Source organism: Petaurus breviceps, unplaced genomic scaffold (assembly GCF_028583685.1).
Source record: "Petaurus breviceps papuanus isolate PSGF00001 unplaced genomic scaffold, PetGlider_PUasm1.0 77, whole genome shotgun sequence".
Lineage (NCBI taxonomy): Eukaryota > Metazoa > Chordata > Mammalia > Diprotodontia > Petauridae > Petaurus > Petaurus breviceps.
Genome location: NW_027186492.1, coordinates 1,537,303 through 1,552,270, shown reverse-complemented (window position 1 = coordinate 1,552,270; position 14,968 = coordinate 1,537,303). Strand labels below are relative to the sequence as shown.

Below are 14,968 nucleotides of genomic sequence, written 5' to 3'. Positions count from 1 at the left end.
TTTTTTAAATTTTCTCAAAGGTTCTTTCACAGAAGTCTCACTATATGGCACCGTCTAAAATTCCTACTCTCTCAGACCCAGAATAAACAAACAGCCATCTAACATCAGGGAGTGTGGACCCAAGATAACCTCTTCTGCAAACAGGGTCTACTTTGAAAGCTAACACAGCAAATAATTGAGGGGTTCTCTCCTTCCTCCTTTTTTCTAAGCCTTATATGGGAGGGAGACCCAAGGGAGATCCTTATTACTTAAAAAGTAAAAAGAATTCTTTGATGGGTATGTGTTTTTTGACTGGTCTATTTGTGGCCTGCCATGGAAGAGGGGTGAGGGGTTGGTTGGGGATGGGGGGTGAGGGGAAGGGGAATGAAAGGTCATGAAGGAAGCTGTCATCTTCAAGGTCAGTGGGAGAAGCAGCCCATGGTGCTTGCCAAGACCATGCCTGATCCGAAGTGCCTTTGGAACATGACTAAATGGCCCATTTGTTTTGGTTTTGTCTTTATTCCTCAGCGAGATAGTCTCAGATGTAGACTTGAGTGTTAGCCCTGGAGGGCATCCCTCATTTCAGAACCTTGTCCTGTTGAGAGAAGACAAAACCCAGCTTGTATGACCCCTCCCATCCACTATCATTGGCACTTTAGGTGAAAAGAAAGTCCAATTTATTGTTTCCTTCTGGTCTACACTTGCCTAGCCATCCTGGGTGAGTCACAAGAGATTTCTCAACAACCAGGAGAAAAGCTGTTAATCTTGAAAATGGCTTAGAGTGGAAACTAACAGGCATGATATTTTATATGTTCAAATTAATTAAACTAAATGCAAATCATTATTAAGTGAGATTAGTTGGTTGTATTTATTTTCCATGTTGAACTTTGAATAAAACATTTTTTAAAAGAAAAGCAATAGAAATCTGATTTCTATTTCCTAGGTATCTCCTTGGTGATTGGAACAAAATTGGGGAAAGAGAACTTCTTTTTGTCTTATATTATTTTTGATGGTTACTCAACCTCAGTGTGCTGCGTTTTGAGTCAGGAAGACATGAGTTCAAATCATTCCTCTGATGTATATCCTATCTGGAAGACTAGTGACAAAGCATTTCACTTCTCATTACCCCCAGGCAGCTCTCTAACACTATGTGTTATAGACAAGATGACAGACTGCTTCTGTGGAGAGAGTTTTTATAGTGGAAATCCCTTACATGGATGAAATCACAGAAATGGACTCCTTACCCCCAATCCATCTTGAAATATTTTATAACACATCCTGTGAATCTCCTAAGCCTTAAGAATAGTTATTTATTTTCTCTGATTAAAATCTCTGGCCATCATTTATAATCAGTTTCCTTATTTCAGACCAGCCAGATTGCAGTTTTGTTTGATTTTATGTTTAGCATTCTCCCAGGGACACAGGCAAAAATCAATTTGTAAAAGGCCATGTTTATGGTCTTTGCTTAGTCAGTTTGACTTTTTGGTTCTTAGGCACTGACCTAAGCCTATTATGTTTGGGTCCCCAACACCACAGAGAATGTTGAAATGAACAAATCTACCCCTCGCCCCACATAATACACATATACAAACTCTACACTAAGGGAAAGAACTTTGATCCAAAATAAATAACAAAGACTTTCCATTTCACATATGTATAATGATGCATCTCTTAGGCACTTGATTTTGTTCCTGAAAGTAGCTGCTGGTGCTACTTAATAAAAAATCCCCATTGACCTCCTTGGTGGTTGGTCAAAGGGCCTGGGAGAGAAGCAGGACTAATCACTTCTATGTTCCTCCAATTTGGTTCCTTTCCCGGTTTCTCAGGCTTGAAATGTTCTTTGGGCAGGCCCTGTCTTCTGGTGTCTGTCTGCCTTTCTGCCTAAGTCATTCTAGAGAAATTAGCCATGATATTTAACCACCACCCAGCTGCTAATGTGATGGGGATAAAAGACATCAAATGAGATACCAGTGTTGAAGCTATGATGTAAACTAAGGTAGGACATTAAAATAACTGAAGCAAAGCTCAAGGGGCCTCTTCATGGTAAGTCTGAACGTCCAAGTTGTGCTGATCATCACTCTAGAACCTATGGACTGTGAACTTATTTTAAACATACTTTGACAATTATTTCAGTTTAGTGTGTTTCTTTTGCAATCCTATATATTTTAGTTCATGGATTTAAAAAAAATAATTATTCTGGAAAGGAGTCCATAGACTTCACCAGCCTGTCAGAATGAAAATCAGTGGGAATAACAATGAGCCTGATAGGCCATCAATAGTAACAACTATTTGGAGGGCCACCTAAGAGCTCAATGATTACAAGTCCCTTTCTACTAGGGCACACTGCTTCTTCACCAGAGCCATAAAGTTATGACCATAGGGGGTTATCTCACCTCTTTGACACTGGTAATTGTGGAAGAGGGCAGGTCCCAAATATTATGGCTAATGAGATTAAGTCTAGTTGAGAAAATGTTTTCTATCATGTTACAACATAATTATACCTATAATATGCATTTACTGACCTTAGGAAAAGTCCCTAGTGTGCTGACTATAATGATCTATTAATTGGTATGTGAGTGTATATGGTAGTTTGTTTTTCATTTATAGATGGCCACCCAAGAAGAGCTTGGGTATTTAGGATGATAGGCAACTGAAATGTGTTGTAGTCAAGAGATAGAAACAGACAAAGAGACAGAAAGAAGGAAGGAAAGAAGGAAGAAGAAAAGAAGGAAGGAAGGGAGGAAGAAAGGAAGGAAGGAAGGAAGGGAAGGAAGGAAGGAAGGAAGGGAGGAAAGAAGGAAGGAAGGAAAGAAAGAAAGAAGAAAAAATAGATTTATTAAGTGATTAGTAAGAGGCATGTATAGTGCTAATATTTGGAATGCAAATACAAACCATCAAAGCAGTGCCTGCCCTCAAGAAACTTAAAATTTTAATGTAGAAACAGGACACACAAAAGGGCACTCTTTTTCCCTTGGAAAGGAGAGAAGAAAATAGTACTCATATATGTGAAGGCATGATGAGGCTACAGCAATGAAGTGACAGGGAGGCATGGAACCTGTCAAGATAAGTCGGATGCTTACCTATCACAGCTAGAAACCTGGCGGGGGTGAGGGGGAAGGAGGGAGGAGGGAAATCCAAGCTTTTGTTGGGGTAGAGATAGTTGGGGAATAGGGCTATGGTAAGGGGGACAATCAGGAAGCTGCAAAAGTGGTGAACTATTAAGTGACAGAGCCAGGACTGAAATTTAGATTTCAGTTTTCCTAGCTCTGTCAGTTAATAGATGCGCAGACTTGTACAAAGAGACATATTTAGAGTCTCAATTTTCTCGTATGCAAAATGAGAATGATAATGTTAATAATTAATCAAAGGATTGTTGTGAAGATCACATGAGATCACATCCATGGATGTACTTTAGAGTCACAAATTCCTATATAAACAAGAGTTAGTATTAATTAATATGTAAATGTATGTAGAGAGCCTGCCTTGGAATCACTGGCTCTATGACTCTGGGCAAGTTACTTAACCTCTCAGTGACCCAACCAATTTTCTAAGATTATAAATTGTAGCACTACTGATCTGCATTGGTTGGTAGAATACATTCCTCACCCAGGAGTTTCCTATATCAGTGAAATGACAGGATCAGTCCAAGCAAAAAACATGCATAGTGCTCACATTCATGTTCAGTCATTTTAGTCTTGTCCAACTCTTTGTGACCCCTTTTGCTATAGATTTGGTAGAGATTGTGGAATGATTATAAGATAACCTGAAACCAGGTATTTGAATGAGTAGCTTGAGAATAATTTGGCAAAAACTTTTCCTCCAAGGAATGGAAGACAGTTTACCAAGGTCACGGATTGTTTTTATTGTTTGTCCTTCATTTTTGAAGAGGACCAGTGGAGCAGGATCTTATGGGAGTTCTTGGCTCATTTTCCTAGGATCATGGCATCACAGATTTAAAGCTAGAAGAGTCCCTGTAGGTCATTAAGTATACTACCTTTATTTGTGGTTGTTCAGTTGTTTTCAGCTGCGTCTGACTTTGTGACTGCATTTGGGGTTTTCTTGGCAAAGATACTGGAGTGGTTTGTCATTTTCTTCTCCAGTTCATTTTATAGATAAGGAAGTTGAAGCAAACAGGGTTAAGTGATTTGCCTGGGGTCACACAGTTAGTGTTTGAGACCAGATTTGGACTTAGGAAGATGAGTCTTCCTGACTCCAGGCTCCTCACTCTATGCACTGCACTGCCTATCTGCTACCTATTATACAGAAGAGGAAACTGAGGCCTAGACAGGTTAAATGACTTGCCCAAGATCTCTCAGCTAGTAAGTGTTTGAGGAGAGATTAGAATTCAGGACTTTTTGACTCTAAGTCAATTCTTTACTATCAAAATATGTTTTCAAATCTTGATCTACTTGAGTCTTCCCATTCAAGATCATTATCAAATATTTACTATATATGAAGCTCCATGCCAAGTGGTGGGAATGCAACAGACTTTGCCTTCAAGTTACCTATATTCTAGTTCAAAGTGTGCGTGAAATGGTCACCAATAACATCTGGTAGTTGTGCTACTGTCTGTTGTGTGTGCATGATTCAGCCAGTCTTAAATAGCCTGTCTGATTAACTCCTTGGAAATGTTTTTGGGTAACATTGTTATTTTTCCACTTGGATGAATTCCAAATGCCTCTGAAATGACCAAGTAGTACTTTTAAACATAAATCTATTTTTTTCAGTGTAGAAAAAGGAAATTCAGAATCAAGATACAAACTTCCAATTTTCTTCACTGGCATGTGACGATGAAATAAACCTCGAGAAAAGAGACTCCTTCAGTCCAAGATTCCCTCATGAAAGCCAGAGGACAGAGACTGGTCCTCATAGGAGGGGTGGAAGGGGAGGTGGTGTTTGGAAAAGGAATTGGAGAACCCTATAGGGCCAGGAATTGAAGGAGAGCAAAACTAAAAGGGCCTGACATGAAGCAGAGACACCCCCCCTCCCAAGTCCTCAGCTAACCTTTGTCCCCAGCCACTCTCACTCTTTCCCCAAGCTTCCCTTTCCATCCTTTGTAGCAGGTTATTTTTGTCTATGTGCTTATTTGGTACCTTTGGATGTTTTCCCACTAGACATTAAACTCAATCAGGTCAAAGACAGTGTCTTGTCAACAGATATTTATCATGTGCCTACTATGTGTAAGGAATTGGAATAGAAAGACAAAAATGAAAAGTTTATGTATCTTGGAGGGTAAAGAATGATATGCATGAAGATAAATGTAACCCCTTATCAGAAAGTGGATTGATGGAAAGTGTCATTTTTCTTCCAGTTGGAAGGAAGGACTAAAGGATCCTGGGAGGTGGATGTGCAATGGTTGAAAGATACCCCAGAATTTTGGAGCCTTGGAGATAGGTACACACCAGACCAATGGCCAGCTGGTTGCCCAGGCAGGGCTCTGCTATCCAAAACTAATTTAACCACAAGTACTTGGAGCACTGTCTGACTCAATGACCCATTTAGGAATTGATCTGCTTGCACAGAATTTGCTGCTGAATTGGTACAAGGTAAGTCATGGGTCCTTAGCTTTTTGTATCATGTACCCCTTTGTCAATTTGGTAAAGCCTATGAATCCCCTCTTAGAATAATGTTTTTAAATGCATGAAGTGAGATATGAAGGAAATCAATTATGGTTACCAAATTATTAAAAAGACAAGTTTATAGACCCCAGGTTAAGAACTGTAGTATAATGCTTAATGAAGACTTATTGTTATCATCTGGATGACAATACCCAATAGGGTACATAACTTCTATTGCTGTGAACTACTCTGGCCAAACAAATTTTGAATTTCATGTCTCATTTAAATACTTGCTCACATGGCCATAGGGTACAATGAGCTTATTAGAAGTCATTGATGGCAAAACCTAATGTAGCACCAGAGTCCAGTCAGTTTGAACCTTTGTTAAATACTTGGAATGATATGGCTACAAGAGTCACTTGGGGCCGATAAAAGATGACTCTGTCAACCACGAAGCTCTTAGTCGTGGTTGTCTTTGAACTTCCTGCATCTTGGTCTCTTTATGTCTTTGTATCCTTCATCCTGATCTATTAATAAATGATTTTACAAATCAGCATTCATTGGGGAGATAAAATACAAAAACAATCTCAGCCTTCAAATAGCTTTCATTTTATTAGGGGAAAACAACATGTACAATATAAATAAATACATACAAGATGATATTGTGTAGGGCACTCATAGCCGAGGTGGGGAGAAGATCAGGGAAGGTCTCAGATACGGGTTGGTGTCTGAGCCGAGCTTTGGAACTGGAGCTATGGAGAGGTAAAGGAGGGGTGTATTCTAGGAAAGGAGAAGAGCATGTGCAGAAGGATGGAGTTAGGAGGTGCAAGAGTTGAGTTTGACTGAATCACAAAGTTTGTAAATCCGAGGAATGCATAACAAAACTGGAAAGGTGGGTTAGAGCCTGATTTGATATAGAATTAAAATGACAAATGGAGGAGTTTACATTTATTCTTAGAGTAATAGGGAGCCATTGATATTTATTAAGTAGGGAACTGGCATTGTCATAACAGTGCCTTAATATTACTTTGACAGCTGTGAAGAACTTGGATTGGAGAGGGGAGAGATTGGAGGTAGAGATATTAACTAGAAGACTATTTTAATAATTGATATAAGAGGTAATGAGGGCCTGAACTGGGATGGTGGTTGGGTGGTTGTGTGATTAGAGTGAGGGGGATGAATTAGGGAGATGCTGTGAAGGTTGGTGTTTTTCAGTCATTCAGTCATGTCTGACTCTTTGTTACCCCATGGACCATACTGTTAATTTTGTTCATATAGTTCCTGTAAGAGAACATTTAAGTAGAAACAATTTTCAACAGTGTTAAATGTTGTGAAGAGGTTTAAGAAGGATGAAGATTGAGAAAAGACCATCAGAGTTGGCAATTAAGAGGTTGTGGGTTACTTTGGAGAGAGAAATTTCAGTTGAATGATGAAATCAAAAGTAAGGTTTGAAGATGCTTAGAAGAGAGAATTTGGGCAATGACTATAGACAGTTTTTTCTTCTTAGAAAATATATATATATATTCTATATATATATATATCTATATATAGATATATATAGAAGAAATATATATATATTTCTTCTTAGAAAATATATATATATTCTATAGTTTGACTATAAAAAGGAGGATATATAAAAGATGATAACCTAAGGGGATGGTAGAGGCATGGGAATAGGGACTGGGCATGTGTTTTTATTGATATATGGAATTTCCAGGTGAGGAAACTCTCTCTACAAATGCAAACCACTACCTCCTCTGCAATTAATAGTTTTAGGGAGCTACTTAGAGCACTGAGAGGTTGAAAGATTTGTCTGGAGTCTCACAGCCTGTCTGTGTTAGAAGTGGGACCTGAATTCAAGTCTTTCATACTTTCATATTCTATTCATTATACTTTCAACTAAGAGTTTTCTAAGGATAGGAGAAACCTAGTTAGTTTGTGGCCAGAGGAGAATGAGCTAGTAGAAAGTAGATCTTAATACTAATTTCTTCCCTGCTTAGGTCTAGTCCTAGGCTTTATGGGAAGGGGGCGAACTAAATAGCCTTTAAAATCCATTCCAGTTCTAATTCTATGATCTTTTGACTTTTGTACCCCACTTCTCCCCCTTTCTCAGGCATTGTTTGATCTTTGTACTTCCCAAGTTTTCTAATTCTCTTTAGGTCTGGACAATATCTACTTCTAGAAGTCAACATTTTCCCCTGCAGATTGAACTCAAAAGTAGAAGGTGTTACCACATAAATTGGGCCATTCACTTATAGTTCTCTGTTGTTATCTACCCTTTCCTCTAAATTATGTTACTGAGATGGTTAACTCTTCAAATCCCAAGCTTCTTTAGGTTAGGAAAATTACAAATACTAATTTGCTTACTTTTTACAATTTTCCTCCCTGACATGAAGTTAAGCAAATGATTCCACGTGCCATGTCTGGCACTCTGCCCTTGGTTCCTCATTGACCTTGGTCATTAGAACATTTTCTGGAATATATACATATGTGTCTAGACACCAAGTTGGTTCATCTTTGCAAAAAAACAAAAAAAACAACAAAAAACACAGTCTTCAAGGTCTGACTCAACATGATCTAGAGCCAAGAAATGTGAAGATAAGGCTTATGGGCAGCATCTTAACCAAAAAGCCTCCAAGGCAAGAATGAAGAAAGGAATGAGTCTGTTCCTGGAGTCTCTTGAGGCATTTTGGCCTTAGATATGTTCTCTTTGTACTTTAGGGTAGTCAGAGAGAAGGTGATTTCACTTCCTTGATTATTCTTTGTCTTTTATCACTTTCCTTCTCTTTACCTCCAATATCCCCCTATAAGGATCAGTTAGTTTTGCTGAATAAAAAAGGGAAACCAGTCTATGAGCATGCCATTCATATAAAGAAGATTTATTCTATTATAAATTCTTAGGGTGTTCAAGGAGACCTTCTTATATGGTTGTCGAGAACCATAGATTGTCCTGTACTATGTCCAAGAGGAATCAATTAGGAATAAGTGTTTTAGATACTAATGCATAAAGCTAGTAGGCTCCAAGATTATTTTTCTCTTTGTATTTGCTGTACTCAGGGCCATGGACCTGTAGACCACCAGAAATCTACGCCCAAATTCTAGGTACCTTTTTTGCTTTTAAGTGTAGTAGGCAGGGGCAAGTATTGAAATAAATAAGAGGCAGAGACATGAAGAGAGTCAGAAAACTTGAGAAGAACTAAGATCAATTAATGAGTGAGAAGGGAAGTGGTAGGTTTCAAAAGTCATTAGATTATAGAATTCATAGAATTAGAGCTGGAATGGACCTTAAAATTCAACTCCCTTACTACAAAATTAACAACCATATCTAGGAAGGAAAGAAGTTATGGTGAGGATCTACTATGTCTACAAACATGTCCAAATTGCCTCTATCCCCCCAAAAAAAACCCAAACCACAAAACAACCTTCAGTAGAGGATACTGTGGATAAAGAACTGGTCTCAAAGCCAGAAAACTCTTGCAGGCCCCCACCAATGTGTTTATTGTTACCAGTCAGCAAGAAGACACATTTAGTTCAGAGGAAAAAAAAATACTTTTTAATGAAATAACATAGTAACAAAACAATAGCAGAACACTTCTCTGCTCCCTTCCCCTTCAAACCTTAAGCTTACTTTTCCATAAATGTACACAAGCTTAGTAGGAAGAGTGAACCTTCATAGGGATGATACATGAGCCATGAGCACATATTGTAGAAATGAAGTTAGAGCAAAAAACACACAAAGCATAACTATGTATTAGGGCACACATGTGGAAGGACAACTCATTCCCCTGATGCTTCAGAGCTATTGATATCTATAGATGATGTCTTCATGTTCTATCTGATAATCCTGTTTCCCACCAAGCATTGATCTCTGATACTCCCTGCTGGCTGTCACATATTTGTGAAAGCTGGTCTTCATCAATCTAAAATTCTTTAGCATCACCTAATGCCTTGACCATACTATAAGGGATGCCATAATTCATAGCCTCTCTTTAGATCTGTCAGCCACCTCTACTATTCACTTGGAGGAGGGGATAAAGGGAATACTATAGTTAGTAAGTTTCTCCCCTGCAGAGGAAAGGTTTAGATTTTTAGAATGATTGTTTAGGCTTTAATTTAGTCTCAGATATATTGAGATATTATCTTCAGGGCCACCTTCTACTCTGTACTGTATCTCCTAGGTGTTCCTGTGTTTATGAATCTTCTCTTTTAAAAGAGGGTTACGAGGGGCGACTAGGTGGCACAGTGAGAAGAGTACCGGGACTGGATTCAGGAGGACCTGAGTTCAAATCCGACCTCAGACACTTAACACACACACACACACAAACTAGCTGTGTGACTTTGGGCAAGTCACTTAACCCCAATTGCCTTCCAAAAAAAAAAGAAAAAAAAAAGAGGGTTACATTTCTGTTCAGTCAGTTCTCTCAGCTAGTGGAGAAGAAGCTCTTCTTATTGGTAAGGTTGCTCACAGAAGATAATAGATGACTATGTGAAGACAATGTTTATTCTTTTAACTCTTCTAAATTTTTTTGAATCTTCTTTTCCTCAATCTTTTACTGACTCTTGTATCCCTCAGTTCAACTCTAAAAAGACTTATGGTCAGAAACTCATTTTAGTTTTTTGTTTTTTTTTTTACATCCTGTGGCTTAGATAAATATCACCAGGGTTCTTCTTCAATCGTAAAAGATGAGTTATACTGTAGTGAAGAAACTTTTTGTAACTTCTCCATCATGTTTTTTGGTTCTGTGCAAATGACTAGGGTTGAGCTGGTTGGAGAAGATGGAAAAGAATGGTGACCTTTGTTTTTCTCCACCCCGCCCTCCCCTTCCAGGCCCCAAGCATTATATCACAGTGCCTGGCTTGTCTCATTTCCACATCTATTTTATCATGTAATTCAGGAAATTCCTCCCAACCTCTCTCTACTCCAGTTTGCTCATCTGTCGAATAGGAAGCCCACAGTAACTGTATGACAAACAATAGTTTATAGAGTAGATTGAGAAATGTGTGGCAATTTGGATCCTAAATTTTGCTTTGCTCTGCCCCATCCTCTAAAGCTGAGCTATGGGGTAGGAAAGTAACACCAGTTCTCAGTAGCCCCAATTGAATTAAACTCCACAAAGACCTATTAAGAACCAACTATTAAATGGCACTGTTATATGCTGGGATACAAGGATAAAACCAATATAGTCCTTACCCTCATGGAGCTTACATTGTGCTGTAGCTGGGAGTAGGGGAGAGGGATGGGGAACATGTACCCAGAGATATAAATGCAAGATAGTTTGAGAAGGAAGGGAATATGAACAATTGGGGGGAAGAGAAAAAGTTTATATAGAAAGATACACTTGAGTTGAGCCATGAAAGAACATATGGACTTAGAGGAAAGGTGAGGAAGGAGTGTGATCTAGGCATGGGGGAGAGTTTGTGTAAAGGCATGATGGTGGGAGACTGAATGTCAAGTCTGAGGAATAGAAATTAGGCAATTTTGTTTGAAACAGAGAATATGTAAAAAGGTAAAAATAACATTAAGTACATTGGGAAGGATAGATATGTAGAAGACAGATTGAGAATGGTTTTAAATGGCAAGATAAGGATTTTGTGTCTCAGCTCATGGGTAAAAAAAAAAAAGGTAGGTGCCAATGATTTTCGAGTAGAGAAATTACATGGTCAGATTTTTGTTTCAGGAATAATATTGTAACCACTTTGTGGGATGGAGAGGGAGAGAGAATGGAAGATTGGGTACCAATTGGAAAGTTCAGACAAGACATAATAAGAGCCTGAACTTGGTCCCTTGTTAAGGTGCTGAATTTGTGAGTGAAGGGAAAGGGTCAACCAGGAGACAAGTTGTGAAAGAAGACTCAAAAAGACTTGACAAGTGATGAGAAGATAAACCACTCTCCCACGCTACAGTTAGCAAATAAGGATCGATAGAGACGGGATATTGTTTCTCATTCATCTGTGGAGGAAGCTGGCTATACAGTTCTGAGTTTGCTGAGAGATTATTACATGAAAGGACAAAGCAAAGAGAGGGTCCAGGAGAAGTCTGTGGGCATGATGAGACAGTATGTTTGCAATGAGTAGGAGTCTCAAGTATGTTCCTCCTGTGTGGATCTGTGTACTCAGTTGGTCACTCTCTCCTTGGGATTGTCTGCCAAGGCAGGGGTAGAGTGTATGTCCCTAGGGAGTTCTGTTCATTTGTGGCTGCTTGTTGCCTGGGAACCAGGCACATTTTCTTCTATGACTTAGGCTGTGAAGAAAAGATATGAGTGTAATCAATAGGACGCTTTCTATGAGTCACTCCTCCATGAAAGAAGTATCTGTCAGGGCTCTGGAATCACCAGCCACCTCAGTGGCTCTTTCAACTTTTCCTGGTCCCCAACCCTTACCCTTTTCCTATCTTCTAGATGGTCATTCAGCTGAATTGTCTTTTGAAGTAAAGTTGACAGCTGTCTAGGTAGAGCATGCCCCACTAAGAAATCCACTGCTTGATGGTTCTAAATATTTTCATCAGTGCCAGCTCCTCCAAGTCACCAAGGACTCTTAGATGGTAGAATTGATTTACATAGGCTGATAGTGTCATCCCTAGAAAATTCCTGGCATGACAGTGGCTATATCCTGTTTGCAATGGTCCTACCACTTAACTGGCTGGCAACTGCACCTTAACAGCAGACAGTCCAAAAGAAGGGGACTCCTCTTTTCTATCAGAGGAACTTCGTAATCTGGGCTACCCACTCTACCCTCCTTACTTCAGAGGTATAGAGTGAGGGTAACCCTTCCCAGATCTATTCAGAAGTTAAAAAAAACACAGACAAGTTTTAAAAAACAAAAACTAATGAATCAGGAGGACCTGAGTTCAAATCTGGCCTCAGACACTTGACACACTTACTAGCCGTGTGACTTTGGGCAAGTCACTTAACCCCAATTGCCCTCTAAAAAGCAAAAAAAAAAAAAACAAACAAACCCCAAAACTAATTCATACAGTCCTAGGGAAGTCTCAGGCCATTCCCCTGGCCACTGGGATATGGATCAGAAAACAATGGTGAGTTCAAGAGAAACAATGATATTTTGGCTGAGAATGCTTGTAGAGCTTTCATGGGAGTTGCTTCTATTATCCTAATAAGTGGAATATCAATTGCTTATATTGTTATATCTGTATTTTATTTATATTTGTTTACCCCATCCATGAATTATTGCTGTCAGACCATCCTGTGGTCAGGGTCTCATGACTTCTGATATAAATTTGTCTGGGAAACTAGAGAAAGGCTTAAGTTTTGTCAAGAACAGTATTATCTCTGAATTTATTACACAAAGCCATCACCGTCCAGCCTTTTGGTATAATCTGGAGCTAAGGCTTCAGGCAGATTATGGCACAGCTCAATAAATGACTTCCCCTAAGAATTCACATGACACAGGGCAGAGTAACACAAATTTAGGTATACAGGGATAGCCATTCAGGCGAGTAGACTCTCCAGACCCATTATATTCTGCCATCTAGGTGGTACTAGACCTGGAGTCAGAAAGATCTGAGTTCAAATCCAGTCTTAGACACTTGATAGCTGTGTGACCCTCAACAAGTCACTTAACCTCTGTCTCATCTGTAAAATGGGGATAATAATAGCACCTACTTTACAGGGTTGTTATAAGGTTTAAATGAGATAAAAACATTTAACTCAATGTCTGGCATTTAGTAGATACTATATAAATGTTAGCTACAATAACATCAATTATTAATAATAAGAATTATACCAGCAATGGTTGATGTTATAAATTCATATTAATTATTATCATTATAGTCAAGAGGCTTCACATGGATTTTTTTCCCTCCTCTTTCTAAAACACATAGTTTCAATGATAGAATATAATGAGTTGTATCTCTGATTTTATCTGGTGCCTTTAGGTAAACTCAGAATGAAGAGGTTGATACCTTCATTAGAGTGATTTCCAATAGCTACTGACATCCCACTCTACACATCATTTGTCCTTCTTTTAATCAAATAATCAACAAGAATTTATTAAATGTGTGTTAGTCATTTTACTAGGTGCTGGGCATACAAAAAAAAATATGGAACAATCCTTTACTTAAGCTCTACCACTTCTGATTGTTGCTGTTGGCCCGTGAGGACTCAGGTAGTTAATTGGATTCTCTATTGGAAGTGTGCTCTGCTCATTTTTCTTCCCATCATGCCCCTGGACATGTTCCCTGGGCCAGTGGCCACAAGGACACAGGCTAGAACTGTCATCCAGACTAGAGTGTGTGCTCATCTTTGCCAATCAATAGATGAATTGCTTCTCATTCCCTCTGGGCTTGTTTTATTATGAGCTAGAAGAGTTTGCAGTATCATAAATAAGAGAATAACTAAATTATTAAGGAGTTTGTCAAAGAATCCTAAAGTCAGAGCCCAAAGGAGTCTTAGAAATCATTCAGTCCAGTACCATAATTGTACAGATGGAAAATTTTTTCATAGAAGTGAAGTGATTTTCCCAAGGTTACAATAATATTAGCTAATATTTATATAGTGCTTTCCCTGTATGATACTATAGCTATCTTCACAATAACCATAGGAGCCAGGAGCTGTTATTAGCTGTATTTTACAGACAAGGAAATGGAAGCCCATACTGATTAAATAACTTGTCCAGAATTGCTTAGCTCACAAATAAGTGGGGCAGGATTTGAATTCAGGTCTTGTTGACTTGGTAGTCCACCATACTACATCATATCACCTACTCTGAGGCAGCTGTAAAGCAATTTAATATTAGGTCTGAAACTATAACCCTGATGGTCCAACTCTCTACCCCCTGCACTACCTTAGTATTTTGAAGAGACTGTGTAGAGGCCAAATACAGAACCACTCCTGTTTCTTGGTCCTTGGTTCAAGATCAGAGTCCTAAAAGCAGAGATTCACACTTATCTTTTCTGGGGGAAGACTCAGAATTCCTGTCTAGGAAGCTGAAGTTTCTTGGACGCCTAGAACCTCTTGCACAACCTGTTTGTAGAATTGACACGAATGAATCAAGAACACATGGTTGGAATTTCTCTTAGAATAGGCAGGGTCTTAGCTTAGCCATCATAACCAAAGGTGACTGAGCCCAAAGATGTTTCAGGAATCATCCAATACTTATAAATTACTCTGTGTTTTGTTAATCCCAGGAAAACAGCAGGGCTGGATCTCTTGTCTCACTAGGAATGCATCTCCAGATGGCTAAAGGGGTGGTTCCTGAGCTCACTAATTAATGGGCCAGTGCCAAGAACCTACCTATTATCAAATTGAAGCTAGTGACAGGTAGCCTGTGCTAGAGTAGGGTACAGGATGGGGAGAAGCACTGAGTCTGGAGGAGTTGAGGACACATAAAACTCTATGAGAAGGGCTTTGGAGGTGATAACTCAAAGAGTCTTCTTGATTCATACTATTTGCAGTTAAGATTGTGAAAACTGGAAG

The 14,968-nt window shown here is 39.0% G+C and overlaps 1 long non-coding RNA gene across 2 annotated transcripts in view; it reads left to right on the top strand.

Moving 5' to 3' along the window:
- LOC138175291 (uncharacterized) overlaps positions 1 to 14,968 on the top strand; it is a 168,350-nt gene that overhangs the window by 109,319 nt on the left and 44,063 nt on the right. For both annotated transcript variants that reach the window (XR_011171964.1, XR_011171963.1), the window contains exon 2: positions 5,291 to 5,525. This is a non-coding gene — a long non-coding RNA (uncharacterized lncRNA). The remainder of the gene's footprint in view (positions 1 to 5,290; positions 5,526 to 14,968) is intronic.